Source organism: Oryctolagus cuniculus, chromosome 10 (assembly GCF_964237555.1).
Source record: "Oryctolagus cuniculus chromosome 10, mOryCun1.1, whole genome shotgun sequence".
NCBI lineage: Eukaryota > Metazoa > Chordata > Mammalia > Lagomorpha > Leporidae > Oryctolagus > Oryctolagus cuniculus.
The window spans coordinates 70,426,072-70,447,027 of record NC_091441.1 but is presented as its reverse complement, the minus strand read 5'-3'; the positions used below and the strand labels follow the sequence as shown (position 1 = coordinate 70,447,027).

Here is a 20,956-nt window from a genome sequence, read left to right as displayed (position 1 = left end):
TTAAAATCCTAGCATGTCTTTTTAACAGATTGACAAATAACCAAAAATTCCTATGGAAAAGAAGAGACCTAAAGCCAAAACAGACTGGAAAAAAGATAAGGTTGGAGGACTTACATTATCTAATTCAAAATTCTTATAAAGTCACAGTAATCAAGAGTATGGTATCAGTATAAAGAGAGACACACAGTTCAAAGGAATGGAATAGAAACTCCAAAAATAGACTCAACATTATATGGTCCATTAATTTTCAATAAAGGTGGCAATAGTAATTCAATGGAGGAAAAGATGGCCTTTTCACCAAATGGTGCTGGAATAATTGTATCTTTATGGAAAAAAGTGAACTTGACTTTCAACTCACACCATACCCCAGAATGAACTTGAATGAATCACAGAAGAATTAAGGCCAAAACTATTTATTATAGAAGAAAACATGAGAAAATTTTTATGACATTAATATAGGCACAGCTTCCTTTCTCTCTTTTTGAAACAATTTTATCTACTTGAGGGTCGGGGGACAGAGAGAGAGCACTCCCATCTGCTAGTTCACATCTCAGGGTCAAAGCTGGAAGCTTAGAAAGCCAGTCACAGGAGTCACTTGAATGGGGAGTGCTGCCTCCCAGGGTCTGCATTAGCAGGAGCAGGAGCTGAATCCAACCCTGGTCCTTTGACTTGGAATGCAGATGTTGTAACAACTAGGATTAAACACCTGCTCCTTAAGCAAAGACTTCTTAATTGGGAGACAAAACCCCAAATCTGTGTAAGAAAAGCTACCAAATGGACTGCCTAAAGATTAAAAACTCTTGTTCTTCAAAACATAGCTAAGAAAACAAAAAAAGCAAGTCACAGACTAAGAGAAAATGTTTGCACAATATATTTATCTAACAAAAGTTTATAACCAGAAGATATACACATTTCTTACAGATCAATACAAAGATAAGCATCCCAATAAAAAATGGGCAAAAGACTTGAACCAACACTTCCCCAAAGTAAACACTTTACAAAAGTAAATACACAAATAGCCAAGAAGCACATAAAGAAATACTCAACATCACCAGTCGTCAGGGAAACACACAAAACACAACAATGAGGTCTAACACATAACTACCAGAATGACTAAAGCTCAAAAGGTATCATGCGTTCACAGCGGTGTGTAGCAACCAGAACCCTCCTTCACTGCTGGATAGAATACAAAATTGAGCAGTCACTTGGAAAAATAGTATGGCATTGTCTTTTAAATTAAACAGACTTTTCACATGACCCACCCAGTCAACCCTTGGGTATTTAAAAATGAAAATATGTGTCCACAGAAAGATCTTTATCTGAATATTCAGAGTATTATTCATAATAGCTCCCAACTGCAAACAATTAAAATGCTGATCAACTGAAGAATGGACACAAACGATGGTATATCCATGCCACAAAACACTACTCAGCAGGAGAATAGGGTGAACCCCTGAAACACTACACTGAAAATGAACTACATAATGCATGCTGTTATTTATGCTACATCTTAGAAAAGGAAAACGACAGGAAGCAAATCAGGGGTGGCTTGGAGCCTGGGATCAGGGTTGGGACTTGCGTATGAAAGGTCTATGAGCAAAGTCTTCAGGCTGATTAGTTTGTTGCAAAACTTGATTTCGGTATGAATAACATGACTGTAGGTAATTGGCAACATTTATCATGCTTCATCAAAAATGAGTAGTCTTTGCTGTATGTAAATTATATCTCAATAAAGCACGCAAAAAGCACGTTCCACAGTCAGAAAGCAAATACCAAGTGCAATCTCCATCTCTTCTTGTGCTTATTCCGACTTTCTCAGGGGCAGTGTGAGATTATCAGTCACAGAACTGAGGACGCAGTATTCCTGAAGCATGGGGACACAGTTAGGACAACAGAGGCATTTGTTATTCGAACAGACAAGGCTTTGCTTCACACTGGTCTGCTCATTTCATTAACAGCTATGCATTTCAACCTGTATTTATTTGCCCATCTAGAATGTTGCCCTTATTCCTTCCCAGTTTCAGGTATAATGCCTTTCATTCAATGTCTATTCAATAAAGTCTCACCTCAAAGACCACTCCAGGTGAAAAGGCCAGACCTTTCTAAATAGCTGGCATATGCTGCTGTGGGTCCCAAAGATGTCCACCTCTTAATGCCGGGAACCTGTGGGTTTGTTACTTTATTTGGGTAAAGTCTTTTCATAGATAAGATTAAGTTAAGGATCCTGAGAGAGGGAGATGAAGCTATATTATCCAGGAGGGCCCAGGATCAACAAAAGAGTCCTTAACAGGAATGCAGCAGGGTCAGAGTCAGAGAGAGAGAGATGACAGAAGCCAGAGTCAGAAAGGGAGGGAGATTTGAAGACGCCCCACGGCTTGCTTTGAAGATGGAGGAAGGGACTGTGAGCCAAGGGTCGCAGGTGACTTCACAAGTCAGGAAAAGGCAGGGAGGCAGAGTCTCCTCTAAAGCCTTCACAAGGAAGACCACACTCCCGACATCTTCACTGTAGGCCAGCAAGACTGTGACCTCCAGAAAATCAAGGTTGTTTTAAGCCAGTAAGCAGGCAGTCGCTTGTCACAGCAGCACTGGCAAACTGATACACACAATACAAACTAATACACCTCATCCAACCAACACCGAGCAACTACTCTGATGCTAAGTGTTGCAAAGGCTCCAAGATGCGTGGGCTGTTCTTTGTCTCAAGATACTTACAATCAATACAGGGACAAAAGATGGTGATGCAGACAGGATGTAATTGATCTACTAGAGGGATAAAGTATGTTGCAAAATTCAGAGGATAAAGATGAATTAGAGGATAACAAGGACAACATCACATGAGAAACCAAAGCTCAGAATCGTTTGAGCAGAAGCAGAGAGAGAAACAGAGAGAGAGAAACAGAGAGAGAGAGAGAAGCAAAGATGACTGTGGCCACCAACCACACCAAGGCCATGGAGACGGACAGAATGGGGTGAGGTCTTCTCCCTGAGTGTGGATGGCCACGAAGGATTGTGGGACACATGACATCCGTGGAGGGGAGGGCTGCAAAGTTGGCTGGTGGGACTAACACAGGGGGCTCTTGAAGGCAGAGCCAAGGAGGTAGGGTATCTGCAATGTGGGCTGGCCGAGGAGCCACTTAATATGTGTGGATGTCTCGGTATACATCTATCTGTCTAGTTTCACTTTTTGAATTTTTTCTTAAAGATTTACTTATGTGTTTATTTGAAAGTCAGAGCTACAGAGAGAGAGAGAGGGAGACGGAGAGGGAGAGGGAGAGACAGAGAGACGGGGTAGATCTTCCATCTGCTGGTTCAACACCCCAGATGGCTACAATGGCCAGGGCTGAGCCAGGCCAAAGCCAGGAGCCAGGAGCTTCTTCTGGGTCTCCCACATGGGTGCAGGGGCCCAAGCACTTGGGCCATCTTCCGCTGTTTTCCCAGGCACATTAGCAGGGAGCTGGATCAGAAGTGGAGCAGCTGGGACTGGCACTGTGGCTCACTAGGTTAATCCACCGCCTGCGGCGCCGGCATCCCATATGGCCGCTGGGTTCTAGTCCCAGTTGCTCCTCTTCCAGTCCAGCTCTCTGCTGTGGCCCAGGAGGGCAGTGGAGGATGGCCCAAGTACTTGGGCCCTGCACCCGCATGGGAGACCAGGAGGAAGCGCCTGGCTCCCGGCTTCGGATCAGCGTAGCGCCAGCCACAGCAGCGATTTGGGGGGTGAACCAACGGAAGGAAGACCTTTCCCTCTCTTTATCTCTCTCTCTAACTTTACCTGTCAAATTAAAAAAAAAAAAGAGAGAGAGAAAATGGAGCAGCTGGGACTTGAACTAGCACCTATATGAGATGTTGGCGTCATAGGCAGTGGCTTTACCCTCTCTACATCACATGCCCTGTTTAATTTTAAATGACATGATCAGAATTATGCTTTAAAAATATTTACCTGATGATTCAAAGGATATAGGGGCTGAGAAATTAGCTGGAAAAATTTCACAACCATTCAGATAGAAGATAGTACAGGGCTAAAGGAAGTGGTTGACCAGGAATTAAACCCAGCTACAGTCCCATAAAGCAGGTAGTGAGCAAGGATATCTAAGACATGAAGTGCAACAGGAATCTGTTGCCCTGTATTCTTTTCTCACGGTGCTGTGTTTGTGGCAAACGCGGATGCACATGTGCAGCCTGCCCCAGTCCTACCTGCGGTTAAAATCAAGTCTGCGGCCGGTGCCGCGGCTCAGTAGGCTAATCCTCCGCCTTGTGGCACTGGCACACGGGGTTCTAGTCCCGGTCAGGGCACAAGATTCTGTTCCGGTTGCCCCTCTTCCAGGCCAGCTCTCTGCTGTGGCCAGGGAGTGCAGTGGAGGAGACTTGGGCCCTGCACCCACATGGGAGACCAGGAGAAGCACCTGGCTCCTGCCATCGGATCAGTGCGGTGCGCCGGCTACAGCGCGCCGGCCGCGGCGGCCATTGGAGGGTGAACCAACGGCAAGGGAAGACCTTTCTCTCTCTCTCACTGTCCACTCTGCCTGTCAAAAAATTAAAAAAAATCAAGTCTGCTCGGTTAGCTACAGTTGCCACGGCCAAGAGCAAAGCAAACAGCCCTCCCAGGGTGAGTTCCAGAGAGCAGGCTGGCTTCCCAAGCCACCACCATAGACTCTGCTCGTCCCTCTGTCTGCCTTTCCCGTCTTTCAAAGAACCAACATACACATAACTACAAGGAGGAGAGATGCAAGCAAAGCTCCCAAAGTCCCAAAATGTGAAAGCAAACTTAAAATTAAAAGCCCCAAAGGCCTGGCTTCCTGCAGGAGGTGTGTAAGGCAGCATGGCAGAGCCTGGGACCAGACTCTGGCCTAGCCCTCTGTGGCTCTGCTAGAATATTCTTGCTATTGTTCAAGGCAGATTATAAACTCTGTTGCTCCTTCCTGAAGCCTTCCTGTTGCAAGTTCCTCCATGCTACATAGGAGCAAAACTTCTCATTCATTTCCATCACAAATGTAAATCACATTGTTATTTACCAAAAAAAAAAAAGTATTGGTTTAACTACAGGGCCCATTAGTAAAGTCATCAGCTTTCTGAAGATAAAAATTTGACACCTGTGGAACACTACCAAGGCACCCACAACCAATTCATCTGGGCTGTGTGGCGAGCTAATCACTCTCAAAGTTAAAAAGTGTTGATGTGCGCCGGCACACCGGGTTCTAGTCCCGGTCGGGGCGCCGGATTCTGTCCCGGTTGCCCCTCTTCCAGGCCAGCCCTCTGCTGTGGCCAGGGAGTGCAGTGGAGGATGGCCCAGGTGCTTGGGCCCTGCACCCCATGGGAGACCAGGAAAAGCACCTGGCTCCTGGCTCCTGCCATCGGATCAGCGCGGTGCGCCGGCCGCAGCGCGCCGGCCGTGGCGGCCATTGGAGGGTGAACCAATGGCAAAGGAAGACCTTTCTCTCTGTCTCTCTCTCTCACTGTCCACTCTGCCTGTAAAAAAAAAAAAAAAAAAAAAAAGTGTTGATGTATTATTGTGGATGCTCTATTAAAGAAAGAGAGAGGCTTACAGTGAAGTGCAGATAAGATCTGTCTTGAAATAATAGTCTGGAAAATCTAAAGACGGCAGCAAAGTATAAAACCAGCAGGTGTTTCCGTGGCAGGACACAGCTGATCCCAACAACTCACAGGAATCACCAGAAGGCAGGCGGCTTAGAGCGCCAAGAGACACACCTGAGGACTGTTCCTGGGAGCTTAGCAAGAATACAAACAGGAAGGCAACCACTTCATGACCCATTCTCATTAAAAGCTCTTTGGGAGCCGGCGCCTGCAGTGCCAGCATCCTATATGGGTTCCAGTTCGAGTCCCGGCTGCTCCACTTCCGTTCCAGCTCTCTGCTAAGGCCTGGGAAAGCAATAGAGGATGACCCAAGTCCTTGGGCCCCTGCACCCATGTGAGAGACCTGGAGAAAGTTCCTGGCTCCAGGCTTTGGATCAGTGCAGCTCCAGCCACTGTGGCCAACTGGGGAGTAAACCAGCGGATGGAAAACCTCTCTCTCTCTCTCTCCTCTGTGTAACTCTGACTTTCAAATAAATAAGTAAATCTTTTTTAAAAAAGGGACTTTGAAATTGTATTTTTAAAAACCTTCAAAAAATTTATTTGAAAGGTAGAGCAACAGAGTGAGAGTGAGAGTGAGAGTAAGAGTGAGCTTCCCTCCCCTGGTTCAGTCCTCAAATGCCTGCGATAGCCAATAGCCGGGGCTGGCCAGGCTGAAGCCAGGAACTCCATCTAGATATCCCACACGGGATGGCAGAAATCCAAGTACTTGAGCCATCACCTACTGCCTCCCAGGTGCACATTTGCAGGAAGCTGGATGAAACAGAGGCAGGACTTGATCCCCAGCACTCCGATACAGGATGCAGGCTACTGAGTGGTAGCTTAACCCGCTGTGCTACAAAACCTGCCCATAAAATTACATTTTGCATCCATGCATTTCAAACAGTTTTCACAGTATCATCCCATTTTGGCTAAGGCCCTTCACACGGAAGCAAAAGGCACATCATATTCAAGAAAAGAAATTCAGAAGTCTTTTTAATTCTCAAAGTAGAACACTATTTGCCTGCTGAGGTGAGCCACTGAACTCAATTCAAAAATGCCTGGCCACGCATCCTTCCATCCTTCTAGCAACAGACATAAATAGAGATGTCTTAAACCCTTGTTATGCAATTCAGATAAACAGAACACCACCCGTCATGGGGAAGGCAGCAACATAACTGCTTCCAAAATGTCAATGACAACAGACAATTGGAACACTGCTCATAAATAAGTTTAGTATTTAAGTCCACATATTTAAAACTGGATTTTTGCCACTCACAGTGGGTAATGTACTGGTTTATGCAAAGCGTTTAAGAAGCTGAGATCATAAACTAAACATAAATCCTTAATTTTGTTTCTGCTTTTCTCATCAGTAAGCCTCTTCTCAAAATATTCCACAATCCAATATTTCAGTGTTATTCCCTTTGTCTTCCCTATCTTGTTCTTTCAAAGCAACGGGGTGTTAAACAATGAAAGGTCTGACAATAGTTGAGAACCAGAAATGTATCAAAGTGACGGGATTATCAGCCTGAAGAATCAGTCGTAACAAGGACAATCCCTCTGTGTGCAGATTAACATACATAAATCTGTCCAGATAGAAGCCCTCTGTCTGACATTCAACTTGGGCCCAATGACTAGAACAAAGGGTGCTGTGAGGGGCAGGAGCACTGTCTTGTTTACTGGCTTATTTGACAGCCCTTGATAGACAGTAGGTGCTGGGCAAGTATGATGGATGAAATGATAGCAAACAATGCATGAATTAATAGCTGTTATCTAACCAAACCCAAGTAAACCATGGTACACACTATTTACAGCCTGGTGGGGCTCATTTCCATTTGGCTGTATGTTGTCTTGTTTTCTGGCCAGCTGCCGACCAAGGGCCACACTGTGACCCCAACTTTGGAGCTTAGAGCACGGAGGGCCCAGAGTCAGGTATGTGTCACACAACAGGAACAGGACATAGCAGAGAGGGCTTTGGCTTCCCAGGCCTGGGATCTACAGAATTTTACCAGCACTGCTGCTGTTAAAAATAATTACTGGCTGGCGCCGCGGCTCACTAGGCTAATCCTCCGCCTTGCGGCGCCGACACACCAGGTTCTAGTCCCGGTCGGGGCGCCAGATTCTATCCCGGTTGCCCCTCTTCCAGGCCAGCTCTCTGCTGTGGCCAGGGAGTGCAGTGGAGGATGGCCCAAGTGCTTGGGCCCTGCACCCCATGGGAGACCAGGATAAGTACCTGGCTCCTGCCATTGGATCAGCGCGGTGCGCCGGCCACAGAGCGCCGGCCGCGGCGGCCATTGGAGGGTGAACCAACGGCAAAGGAAGACCTTTCTCTATGTCTCTCTCTCTCACTGTCCACTCTGCCTGTCAAAAAAATAAAAAAATAATTACTTCCTTATTAAAAATTATTATCTACTCTGTTCTGCTCCATCTACATCTAGGACAGTAGATTCTTCTCCATGTATATAAGAGTATTGGTAGATGGCAAACACCCCAAGACTGTGGGTGAGATTAGACTAGTTCTCAAGGTCATCTGCCTTCCTGGATTACCCAATTCCTTAGACAAACAATGCTCCCATTCTAATGCCGTTCGTCTTCCCTCGCCCCCTTCACATTTCTCTAGGAAATGCAGAACATAGGGACTCAACTGGTGTCGCTATTTCTTTTTGGCCAACTGCACAATCCCTGGAGTAGTAATTTGGCCTGACTTGTATGGAAACGAACTCAGTAACTGGCAGAGCTATTTTATCATCATCAATTTAATACATATTTGGTCCAGAGTACTACAACAGAAGTTTTGACCTCAAATTTAAATGTATAGTTATGGATTTCTCAGAGGGAGGGATAATTTATAATCCAGAAGTCTGCTGCCTTGGAGCCCCTCATCCAAGCACTTTTTAATATGTGAATTAAACATCAGGAGCTCTCCCAGTCCATGCACTGTGGGAGGTTCATATCCTCTCATGATTTCAACAATTCCAGGCACTCACATTACCAAATCTGATTTACTGCTTGGATTCACCCAGTCCCCAGCCCTGTTCCCATCTCTAAGGACCCATCCCCCTGCCCTGTACTTGGTCCACATTCTAACCACTGTAAGACGGGGACCACAGCCTACCCAAGTCAGGAGACAATGCCAGAGTTAGGGTTAGCATCACAGCTCGGCACAGCAATCCATGAAGTGGCACAGGACACGCCCTCTCCAAAGGTCCTGGAGAATGTGCACTGGCACAGACCAGCCGGCCATCCTTCACACCTGGGGCTGGCCTCCTGCACATTGCGGCTTCTCGCCCCACAAGACCTCACTCTCTGTGGCCACCCTGTGACCCTCACACTGTCTCTGATGGCCAGCACAACTCCAGAGTTCTCTAAGGAGAGAGGAGCAGCCTTTTCCCTGCATCTCCAGGTCATGCCCAGGACCTCTCCTACTGCGGGAAGCCCATCAGGGTTCCAGCCCACAAAGCAGGTCTCTGCTTAGCAGCAGTTCTGCCTTTCTCTAACTCACTAGCCAGCAAAGTAACTGTCTGTCTCCTCTCACTATACATTTCTCCATCTCAGTCGTAGCATACCATATCATATGATATCTTATCATACAACATACAATATCATATCATAAAGAATGATTACGTAGGCTGACTGCACAAGATAGTCACATACCTATCTCAGTACTTAACAAGTCTTTGCGCTGAAGAAACACCAAATGGTCCAGTTTGTGGGAAGCAGATTAAGCGCTGCCTTCCACACTGGCATCCCACATGGGCACCAGTTTGTGGCCTGGCTGCTCTACTTCTGATCCAGCTCTCTGCTAACGGCCTGGGAAACGCAGTGAAAGATGGTCCAAGTGCTACTCATGTGAGAGACCTGGATGAAGCTCCTGGCTCCTGGCTCCTGGCTTCGGCCTGGCCCAGCCCTGGGTGTTACAGCTATCTGGGGAGTGAACCAGAAGTTGAAAGATCTCTCTCGCTCTCTCTCTGTCTCCTCCCTCCTCCCTGTAATTCAAAACAAATAAATATTTTTTTTTTGACAGGCAGAGTGTACAGTGAGAGAGAGAGACAGAGAGAAAGGTCTTCCTTTTGCCGTTGGTTCACCCTCCAATGGCCGCCGCGGCCAGCGCGCTGCGGCTGGCGCACCGCGCTGATCCGAAGGCAGGAGCCAGGTGCCAGGTGCTTTTCCTGGTCTCCCATGGGGTGCAGGACCCAAGCACTTGGGCCATCCTCCACTGCATTCCCGGGCCACAGCAGAGAGCTGGCCTGGAAGGGGGGCAACCGGGACAGAATCCGGCGCCCCGACCAGGACTAGAACCCGTTGTGCCGGCGCCGCTAGGTGGAGGATTAGCCTATTGAGCCGCTGCACTGGCCATAAATAAATCTTAAAAAAAAAAAAAAAATCAAATAAGTGGCCTGATCCTGAGTTGGAAGTGGTGCCATGTAGTGCTTCCTGTGTGATCTTCATTGACTCTCTCCTGCCTCCGAGCCTGCCTCTAGGAGTAGTCCTGAGCCCAAGACAGGCCCTGGAGTCAAGAAACGTTAACACCTGGGGCAGGTGCTAGGCACAGTGGTTAACACATTGCTTGGAACATCTATATATCATATTAGAATGCCTGGGTTGGAGTCCTGGCTCTATTTCCCATTCCAGCTGCCTGCTAACATATACCCTGGGAGGCGATGAGTGATGGCCCAACTAGCTGAGTCCTTGCCACTCATGTGGGAGACCTGGATTGAGCTCCAGGATCCAGCTTTGACCTGGCTTACCACCAGTTGTGGTAGGCATATGAGAGGGAAACCAGCAGATGGAACAGTGTGTTCTCTCTCTGCCTGTCTTTCAAACAAATAAAATTTGTTTAAAAAAAGATCAATTAGACTTCATCCAAACTATTTTTACAAAGTCAATATCTAGCTTTTTATACTGTGGGTACAGTGGGTACTGTTGACTAGCTGTGAAGGTTGCACAGTGTGGTCAGCAGATGAAGCTAATGAGAACGATTGTGTTAACAGGGGGCTTAACTTGGGACAGGTGTTTGGCACAGCAGTTAAGGTGCTCCTTGGGATGCTGCCCATGTCAGAGGGTTGGGCAGAGCTCCAGCTCTGCTTCTAATTCCACTTCCTGTTAATGCGCACCCTAGAAGATAGTAGGTAATGGCTCATGTTGTTGGGTCCCTGTCACACATGTGGGAGACCCAGACTGAGTTCCCAGTTCCTGGTTTCTGCTTGGCCCTGCGTTGGCTGTTGTGGACATTTGGGGAGTGAACCAGCAGATGGAACAGCTCTCTCTTTCAAATTAATTAATCGATAGATTAATTTTTAAAGTGGTAGCTGAACTTTATTCTAACTCTAAGCTCTTGGCATAGAACTTCTGTTTTTTAAAGATTTATTTATTTGAAAATCAGAGTTAGAGAGAGAGAGAGAGAGATCCTTTATCTGCTGGTTGACTCCCTAGATGGCCACAATAGCCAGGTCTGGGCCAGGCCAAAGATTCATCCGGGTCTCCTATTTGGGTGGCACTTGGGCCATCTTTCACTGCTTTTCCCAGGTGCATTAACAGACAGCTGAATTAGAAGTAGAACAGCTGGGACAGGAACTGGTGCCCATATGGGATACCAGTGTCATGGGTGGCGGCTTAACCCACTACGTAACAACGCCGGCCCCAGCACAGAAGGGGTTTGAGTGGGACTCCTTCTGAGCGCAGACGCACTGCCCAAGACCATGCCAGCCCATGTGACTATACAACTGGGGGCTGTCTGTGCTGCTCTACCAAGACCATGCTAATAATCCCGATCTGTCTGCTTCTTCCTCCCCACCCAACTGTGAGCTTCCAGAGAGCAGGAATCACAGGTCCGGGCCCTGGCAGAGCCCCTGCACATTATGTATGCTGCCCAACTGTAATTACAAACCCATGGTTTTCACAGGTAGAGAGTGAGAAATCTCACTTAGCCCGTGGTGCTTCACGCCACGAACCGGCAGACACTGCCCGGGCTACCTCCTCCCACGGGATCATGCAGAGATTATTCCCAGGTTAATCTGCTCTCGCTGCAGATGTAGCTAGACATCCCATTCATTTCGGCTAGGGTGTTTTTCAGACTCAAACTAGAAGGACACTTTGCCTAGGAACAACTGGCAGAACACTGCTAAAATCGTGTTCCTCCCTATCCAAAGTCTTAGAATGCTCCAGACATCCTCTTTTATCATCTTTTCTAAGACGGCCCTTAATTAAATAGCTGCAGGATTCAGCAGAAATTAAAAAGAGGGGAATCTCTGTAGACTCCAACACTGTTCTTCTTGTGGGTGATGTGTTTCTCCCTCTTCTTACAAAAGTCTACAGCTACACTCTACATTCCAGCAGTGCCTCATCGACTTGTGTGTTTTTCTCTGCAACCGCTTGGTGACTCCACGCATGGAAATCACCCTTCGAGAACCTGTGGATACACTGCCAGCATTACAGTCAGGGCAAAGCTCATTCTTTGACTTAAATGTGAATTTTATGATTGGACATAGTAAATAAATCTGAGACACTATCTCTGGAACGCGAGGTTAATCCTCCGCCTTGCGGCGCCGGCACCCCGGGTTCTAGTCCCGGTCAGGGTGCCAGATTCTGTCCCGGTTGCCCCTCTTCCAGGCCAGCTCTCTGCTGTGGCCAGGGAGTGCAGTGGAGGATGGCCCAAGTCCTTGGGCCCTGCACCCCATGGGAGACCAGGATAAGTACCTGGCTCCTGCCATCGGATCAGCGCGGTGCGGCGGCCATTGGAGGGTGAACCAACGGCAAAGGAAGACCTTTCTCTCTGTCTCTCTCTCTCTCACTGTCCACTCTGCCTGTCAAAAAAAAAAAAAAAAAAAAAAAAGCAATCTTCCATCTCAGTGGGATGGTGCCTGGGTTTGTGTTGAAAGAACAACAATAACATGGCACAATGGGATGCCTGTGTGTGGACAAGCCTCGGTGGGTCAAACATGACAAATGTAACCACATCAGTACGCTGTCTTCCCCTGTGCACATGTATATTCAAATGCTCTGCTCTCAGTCACATAAAGGGTTTCTATGGATCCAAAGGTTAAGTTTTCTCTCTCAGTGCTTTTTTTTCACACTGGAGCCACTAGCAGTTCAATTCCCATTTCTTGGCATGCCCACATTGAGTATGAAAAACACACTTCACAAAGCAACTCGATGGATTCCATCATAAAAGCATGTATTATTTACATGTGCCTCATAGACTCTGAACTCTGGTGGCTGCCCAGCTTCCCACAGGGCTTTCAAAAATCCTGCACAGCTACAGCCTGCCTTTGAGGCTGCCAAGGTCTCAATCTGCATCTTATCTTCTACACGTGAATGACCTCCTTTTAAAAGGAATCAGCATTCCAGGTAGCTGGCAGTAATCGCCATCCATTGGTATCATCAAAGGCCATCCTCAGAATGCCTTTCTATTTGGAACGTGCAAGCAGTAAATCACTAAGAGCTGTCAATCTCCCCAAGCAGTCAGTTCTTCCTGAAAGGTCACTACTGTGGCACAATGGGCATGTGGCCAGTGCCGGGCACCTGCAGAGCCAGGGCTTCCAAGTGTGGGGGGAAGTGGGGACTGCCCGTAGCCTACTCAGTGCCACAGTCAGACACAGTGGTCTTTAACGAGGTTCTCCCTACACGTCTTGAATTTCTATATTTTCCAACCAAGGGTTTCAAGCAGTGGATGCTCTGTCAGCTCCCTGTCATTCTGTCTCAGCTGGGTCCTATGTCTCTTTCCCACCTGTATTTCAGAGCACTGTAAAGTTAGAACTTTAGCCAAGGATCTAAACCCTCACTACTCAAGTGCGGTCCACATCACCTGTTAGGAAAGGAGATTCGCAGCGTCACCACGGCCTCCAAGTCAGAGTGTGCATCTTCACAAAATCTCTGGGACTCTCCTATATCACGCTTGGAGAAGCACTGTCATATGGAGCCACTGGTGTTCAACAAGAGCCACAGGCTTCCTTGCAGAATCCAACTCAACAGCAATAGCTGGTCCTGAGAAAGAAAACCTCTTCTTGATGTGGCATAAATCTGTCATTTAGGTATGACCTTGGGTGGGTTATATTAACTGCTTGGGAAAAAAGGTTTTTTTATAAAGATTTATTTAGAGCTCGGTGCTGCGGCACAGCAGGTTAAGCCATCACTTGCAGCACCAGCATCCCATATGGACACTGGTTTGAGTTCCGACTGCTCCACTTTTGAGCCAACTCCCTGCTAATGTGCCTAGGGAAACAGCAGAAGATGGCCCAAGTCCCCGGGCCCATGCCACCCATGTGAGAGACCCAGAAGAAGCTCCTGAGTCATTGTGGCTATTTGGGGAGTGAACCAGCAGATAGATTCTCTCTCTCTCTCCTCTCTCTCTCTCCTTCTATCTATGTAAGTCTTGTTTTCAAATAAATAGAGAAAGGGAGAGATTTTCCCACCCACAGGATCACTCCATAAATATCCACAATGGTTGAAGCTACTCGAACTGATGCTCCAATATGGGATGCCAGTTGCAAGCAGTGCCTTAACCAGTTGCACTACAATGCTGGCCCTGGAAAAGGGTTTTAAAAAGGTAATAATAATAATAATATTAAAAAGAGTGCTCAGTTCAGTGCTGCTGTGGGGATCAAGCTGGGCGAACAGGTGAAGAGTATCCACCGCAGTGCCTGGCCATGGAGAGTGCGGGAAGACACAGGTGACAGTGAGTCTGGTTTGGCCAATGCGCTTGCAGGTGCGGGATCTGCTACCAGGCCACTACAGGAAAGGCCAGGTGTGTGGTCCAGGACAGCACAACAGGCGGTGAAGCAGAAAGGTGTGGAAGCTGCATCTCTGGGGAGAAAGGCAGACAGACAGGGAAGCCAGAGGGCACGTGTCAGCCTACTGAGCCGAAAGAGCCAGCAGAGGGGTGGAGACAGCTGGTCCAGGATGTCACACTGAAATAAAGCAAGAAGATGGCACAGCGAGGCAGGCTGGGCTGTGAGACTAGCAGCAGGAGGCTCTCTGGCTCCAGTCCTGACGTGCTGCCTCTGTGAAGGCCACAGATGCCCTCCCGAGACTTGGGCAGGACCCCATGAGGGCCCACCCTGCGCCTTCTCGCCGCCATCAGCCGTGCGGGAGGGCTACTTACATTCATCTTCCCTCTCCCTCTTTCGTTCTCCTGCGATGCTCTCTCCCTTCTCCCTCTGTGAGTTCTCTTCTACTTCTTCCACAGTAGCATGCAAGTAGCCAGATCACCCCCAGTTTCTGGGGAGGGGGAAGTGGCCACAGCAAGGTCAGGAGCCAGAAGGATCCCAGGATGAGAGACGGCAGGCTAGAGAGAGGCACCCCAGAGGCAAAGCTGGAATTGGGTCTGGGGACACAGCCGGGGAGAGCTGGGAAGAAGTATGAGGCATTTTTGAGACGCTCTCTGGGCAGCCGGCTCCTCAGCACGGGGCCAACTCTGTGAGAAGCCCCTCTCCCAGGGCAAGCTTGTAGAAGGTCAGAGGAAGCCTAGCTTCAGCCCGGAGGCCAGGCTGCATACAGACCATGGCTCATTCAAGGTCAAATTCAGTGCCAATGGCAGCCCTGCCGGCAGCATGAAGGCATCTGAGATTCACCTGATTTACTTCCTGAGATTTACCTGTACAGGTGCCATGAACTGCCTGTAGAACTGGCACTTCTGGGTTCTAGTAGGTTCATTGATTTGGCCTTTCAGCCTCACAGCCCTGTCCTCTGAGCTCAGTAAGAGTCAGCCTTGGCCTTCACCGGGTCTTACAAGGAATCTGCAGCAGGTGCAGCCTCAGGGAGCAGGGGCTGCTGCAGGTGGCAGCGGTGCTCTTCACAAACACAACAGTAACACCCACTGTAAAAACCCACCGGGATCACCACCCATATTCGTGACACAGAGAACAGATACCACTCAAGACAGGAAGGAGGAAAGAAGGAGGGGAGGAGGGGGAGGGAGGCAGAGAGGATAGCGGGAGGAGCTTGGGCCAGGACTCAGAACTGTTAGTTCAAACTATGTCTTCCACTTCTGGCTTTGTCCGTGAGCAAGACTCCTTGCCCTTTAGGAGGCTCAGTTCACTCACATGCGAATGGGAACACCTTAGCAAGGCCCTGAATGCCTCTCAAGGGGCAACGGTAGCGGATGGGAAGTGCTGCAAATGCTACACCTCATCGAAGATTTACACTTGATGTCTTCTTTGACTTTGATGACATAACACCAAAAAGGAAAAAAGAAAATCCAAAAAGACAGAAGGTGACACGGAAACGGTGGTTAATGTGCAAGGCATCCGAGCATGCTTTGGCCCTTATTTTAAAAGCATGGCTTGATCACAGGTGGCCTCGTGGTAGAGCGAGGGGTGCATGTTGTTCACTGCTTCCTGACGCCTGGCTTCCCTGCAGTGGCTAACTTCGTCCCCCACACACCGACGCATCTCTCTCTCTCTCACACATCAGCCTCTGTGGGGCACACGCTACACTGATGGAAACCCCTTCCCCACACACCTCATAATGTGACCAGCTTTGCTGGGGTGCTTCTCCTGCCACACACAGAGCCGCGAAGCACCCCAGGCTCGGGGACAGGAGGGGCCTCCTTGGCTCCTGCAGACTCTGAAGGCCCCGGAGACACTGTGCCTCTAAATTGGGACAAGAAAAGGTCATGCCCAGGCACCTCTCCCCGCTACAATAAAAATAAAATGGCCAAACTGCAACTGGGTGCATGAGATCTTCAAGCATGTTTAATACTTACAAAGTATTCTGAAATGGAAAATGTCGCTTAAATTGCAAACACAGAGAACACACGCTCACAGAGACACAGACAGCCCTTCGAGGACTGCCCTTGGCAGAAGCAGTGACATAAGGGTAACAGGGAGGTGTGACTGCCAGCAGCCGAGAGGTGATGCTGTCATAAAAGGTGTTGTCACAATCTGGACAAGCCTCAGGGTCCTGGGCTTTGCCCAAGGCAGGGGAGGTCACAGGTATGGGGGGGTGGACAGCTTGGGCCAGAGAAGGCCCCAGAGAGGTGCCAGGTCTGGCAGCACAGCAGGGGGCTGCTGGCCAGGAGGGGCAGCGGCAGTGCAGAAAGACCTCACTAGGGAACACGTCGGGGAACAGCCTCGGGAAACACCCCCAAATACACAAGAGCCCCAGGAGAAGGAAAATGAAGTCACATGAACAGAAACTTCCGGAGCTTTGTGTCCTAATGGTAAAGGACTTTCTGCCCCTACGAAGTCAGTCCCTGCTTGAGAATTCCCCTCAGGGCCCGCGCTGTGGTGCAGCGGGTTAAGCCGCTGCCTGCAGGGCCAGCAGCCCTCCGGGCAAGGGTTCCTGTTCTGGCTGCTCCACTTTTGATCCAGCTCCCTGCTAATGCTCCTGGGAAAGCAGTGGAAGATGGCCTCAAGTCCCTGGGCCCCTGCACCCATGTGGGAGACCCAGAGGAGGCTCCTGGCTCCTGGCTTTGGCCTGGCCCAGCCCTGGCCATTGCAGCCATTTGGGGAGTGAATCAGCAGATGGAAGATCTCTCTGTCTCTGCTTCTCTGTCTGCAAGTCTACTTTTCAAATAAATGAATACACCTTAAAACAAAGAGAGAGAGAGAGAGAGAGAGACAGAGAGAGAGAGAGAGAGAGAGAGAGAATTTCCCTCATTCCTGGTTGCAACTTGGGCACAGCCATTCCTGGATCAGAGCCTGACCCTGCCTAGTGGCCAAACCCAATAGCCCAGAGTCCTCCTGTTGTTCCACCCCATTAGCGTGGTCACAGCAGTATCTCACATGGTTTGGCAAAACAGATCTTGAGTTTTTCACTGATAAAGCATCATTCTCCCTGGACTCAAGCCCAGTTAAGCCTGAGTTCTGCTCCCTCTGCTCCCCACACTGCACAGGGCTCCCGCTCAGGTTCTTCTTCCAGCCAAATGAGGACTGGCCACTTGCGGGCTACCCTACCTGACATGAAGCTGACACAGATTCAGAAAAGGATTCCCGCCTTGAAGTGTGCACATTAAGGGTGTCGGTGCGAGTGCTGCACAGTCCGCATGCAGAGGGGCGTGCCTCTGCTTTCCTGGCATCCCGACTGGCAGGTGCTCCAGCCTTTCAGCAGCACTAAGATCCAGAAGCTGTGAATCTTGGGGGTGGGGCTGAAACACAGAGCTGGGCTAAAAAGGGGCCTCCATGGAGCTCTGAGGCTAAGCCAAGGGGTAGGGGAAGGAGCTCCAGGTCTGGACAGCTGCAGTGCCCTGTAGCTGGAGAGAGCAGCCCGAGACCTCCCCTGGACAGCATGTATAAACATATGATCCCAAAAGGCGGGCTCAGGGGGCATGAAACCAAAGCGCCTGGAACATTTCCTGTATGCCCAGGGGCTGTGCTACCTTCTTCATTCTCCCAGCAAAACACAGAGTTTGAGGTCAATGTCTCTATTTTACAGGTGGGGACACTAAAACCCCTAGATGTTAAATCATTTTCTGAATGTCCAAACAATAACAAGTGGAAGATTCAGGACCCAAAATGCAAGCCCACCTACTGACTCATCAACCATTGGCAGTGCATTGCCAAAGGCACACGCACTGCCTCCCAGACCCCTCCTGCAGGCTGTGATCAGGCTCCCCCACACGCAGGGGCAGTGCAGAGAGGCAGCTTTAATTAGGGCAGCCTCAGTGCAGAACTGGGGCAGCATAGCAGGGACCCAACCAACTTCACTCGGTTTTCCATTCTGAGACCAAGAAGACCAAGTCCCACTGAAAGCTTCAGATGTTGAGGATAAAACTGTGGGCCCAGCTCTGACGCAGAAAGGGACGCCCGCTCAGTGGGGAGACCCTGACTTGTGCAGTGTTTGCCTTGGTGGAGCTGTGTCACACACCATGGAGCAGTGTACCATCCTACACGCTGCTTGCACAGCTCTGGAGGAAAGATCAGTGGCTGGGTTCTGTGCTCAGCATCTCACGAGGAGTCAGCCGGGCTGCATTCTCATCCAGGGTTTGGAGTTTTCTTCCACATTCACCCACACTGTTGGCAGGATTCAGGCTCTGGCTGCTGTACCAGTGGGGTCCCCACTGGCTTGCTGCATGGCCCACTCCTCTCTCCACATGGCTGCTCAGTGCTTAAAGGCCAGCAGGAGCCAGCAGGGACTACAGGCTGCTGCTTGTCTGTGAAGGTCAGGCCCATCCGAGATCATCTTCCTTCTGATGAACAGACTACGGACCTGGATGACATATGCCAAATGCCTTCACCTATGCCACCTAACAGGAGCTAACACGGGAGTGCCCATCTGATCACATACCCAGCTCCCACCTACCCACCCACGGGACAGAGACTAGACCAGGCACACACACCAGGATGTGGACATCTTGGGAACCATTGTGTTAGTCTGCCTAGTATACCAAGAGAGCAACAAAAACAGATGGCCAGGAACGCATGGAGACCCACAGAGTGCAGAGCCTTTACACGACACTGCAGTCAGGGGCAGTGCACCTGCTTCCTGCACAGGCTGATCTGGGTCAGACTGAAAGCATAGCAAAGGTGGGAGCACTAGGCTAAAGTGACAGCTGGAGCATGTCCAGTTTACACACTTTATAAATGCACTAAGGAACACACTGACATACTTTTAATTGTATATTTAAGATAGTGATAAAATGCTATTTACAAAAAAGTTGAGGATGGGGTTCAGTGTTGTGGGTAGCAGATTAAGCTGCTGCCTGCAATGCTGGCATCCCATTTGGGACTGCTGGTTCGAGTCCCAGCCGCTCCATTTCCAATCCAGGTCCCTGCAAATCTGCCCAGGAAAGCAGCAGAGGATAGCCCCAAGGACCTGGGCCCCTGTTACCATGTGGAAGACCCAGAGGGAGCTCCAGGCTCTTGGTTTCAGCATGCACCAGCCCTGGATGTTGCAGGCATTTGGGGACAGAAGATTCTTTGTCTCTCTCCCTCTCCTTCAAAATAATATAAATAAATCTTCTAAAAAAAGTTGATGACCCCCAACCCCTCAAAACATCTGAGGATTCACAGCTGGTTTTAAAATTTCATTTAATTTTTTTTTTAAATCAAAAGATAAGTTTAATTTGGTGCAAAAAGTTTTCCATTAATTTTTTTTAATCTTTTATTTAATGAATATAAATTTCCAAAGTACGACTCATGTGTTACAATGGCTTCCCCCCCCATACCGTCCCTCCCACCCACAACCCTCCCCTTTCCCACTCCCTCTCCCCTTCCATTCACATCAAGATTCATTTTCGATTATCTTAATATACAGAAGATCAGCTTAGTATACCTTAAGTAAGTATTTCAACAGTTTGCTCCCACACAGAAACATAAAGTGAAAAATAATAGATGATTTTTTTTTTAAATGATGATGAAATCAGATCAGACCTATTGTCATGTTTAATCCCAGTGAGAGTCAAGTTGGGAATTGATAATTTCTTTCTTTTTTTTTTTTTTTTTTTACAGAAGATCAGTTTAGTGTACATTAAGTAAAGATTTCAGTCGTTTGCACCCCCAGCTAAAATTTCATTTAATTTAAAGGAATAAAAAATTATATTTGGCCCAAATGAAAAAGATGCTAAACATGTAGGGTCTGGCTGTTCTGGCCAATGTTACATTATCCCAGTTCTTTCAGTACAATGTGTCAGCTTCTACTTGAATGACACAGAGAAGACTCCAGCCATGTTTCAAGTAGGTGCCATACTCCACAACAGGACGCTTGGCAAGTTGGTCACCTCCCTGAAAACAGATCTCATCGGCACGGTTGTTTTTCGAAAGGGAATTAAGCCCTTAGGACCACCAGTATAGTCATGAGCAGCTCCAAGCATCTTAGGAGGGAATACAATAAAAGATACATTATTAAGATATGTATACAATTAGCAGAGTAATGCTACACAGACATCAAAATTTAGACTATCATAGCTGCTTTTCTAGAATCACTCACGGATAATGCTCCGTTTTTCAAGTGGCTGCATAGGCGGTGGGAAGAAAGGCCCTTTGGGTCCAGCTAACAGCAAGGCCATCGAAGCAGCTGGGCAGAGAGTGAGAACCCAGCCTGGCCCAGCCACAGCTGAGGAGCGGAGCAGACAGAAATACAGAAGCACTACCACTTCAAACACAAGAAACAGATCAGAAATACCTGTCTGTGCCAATATACTGCTTTTAGGGGGAAAAAACATAATCAATAATTGACAACTGTTTGGTACATTCTAGGAGTCCACCGTTAAATTACAATTCCAGGGTATTTCTTCACCATAACTCTGTGAAGTCAGAACAAGTATTTTATTCCCACCTATCTGCAGGAGATATGGGTACAAGTTCAATAATTTACCCCAGAAAGGAAATCAAGCATCAGAACTGATTACTTACTCACCAGCCTCCGAAAACATAGACAGCCACTAAATTTTATTACCAGAGGCTGGCACTGTGGTGCAGTAGGTTAAGCCACCACTTATGGTAACCAGCATCAC

General features: G+C 48.4%; 1 protein-coding gene across 4 annotated transcripts in view; it reads right to left on the bottom strand.

Annotated features, from left to right (window-relative positions):
• LDLRAD4 (low density lipoprotein receptor class A domain containing 4) overlaps positions 1–20,956 on the bottom strand; it is a 273,217-nt gene that overhangs the window by 117,671 nt on the left and 134,590 nt on the right. For 2 of the 4 annotated variants that reach the window (XM_070050537.1, XM_070050540.1), the window contains exon 2: positions 13,370–13,548. The exons of the other annotated variants lie outside the window; for them this stretch is intronic. The gene's annotated coding sequence lies outside the window, so the exon portion shown is untranslated. The remainder of the gene's footprint in view (positions 1–13,369; positions 13,549–20,956) is intronic. 4 annotated transcript variants of the gene reach the window in all.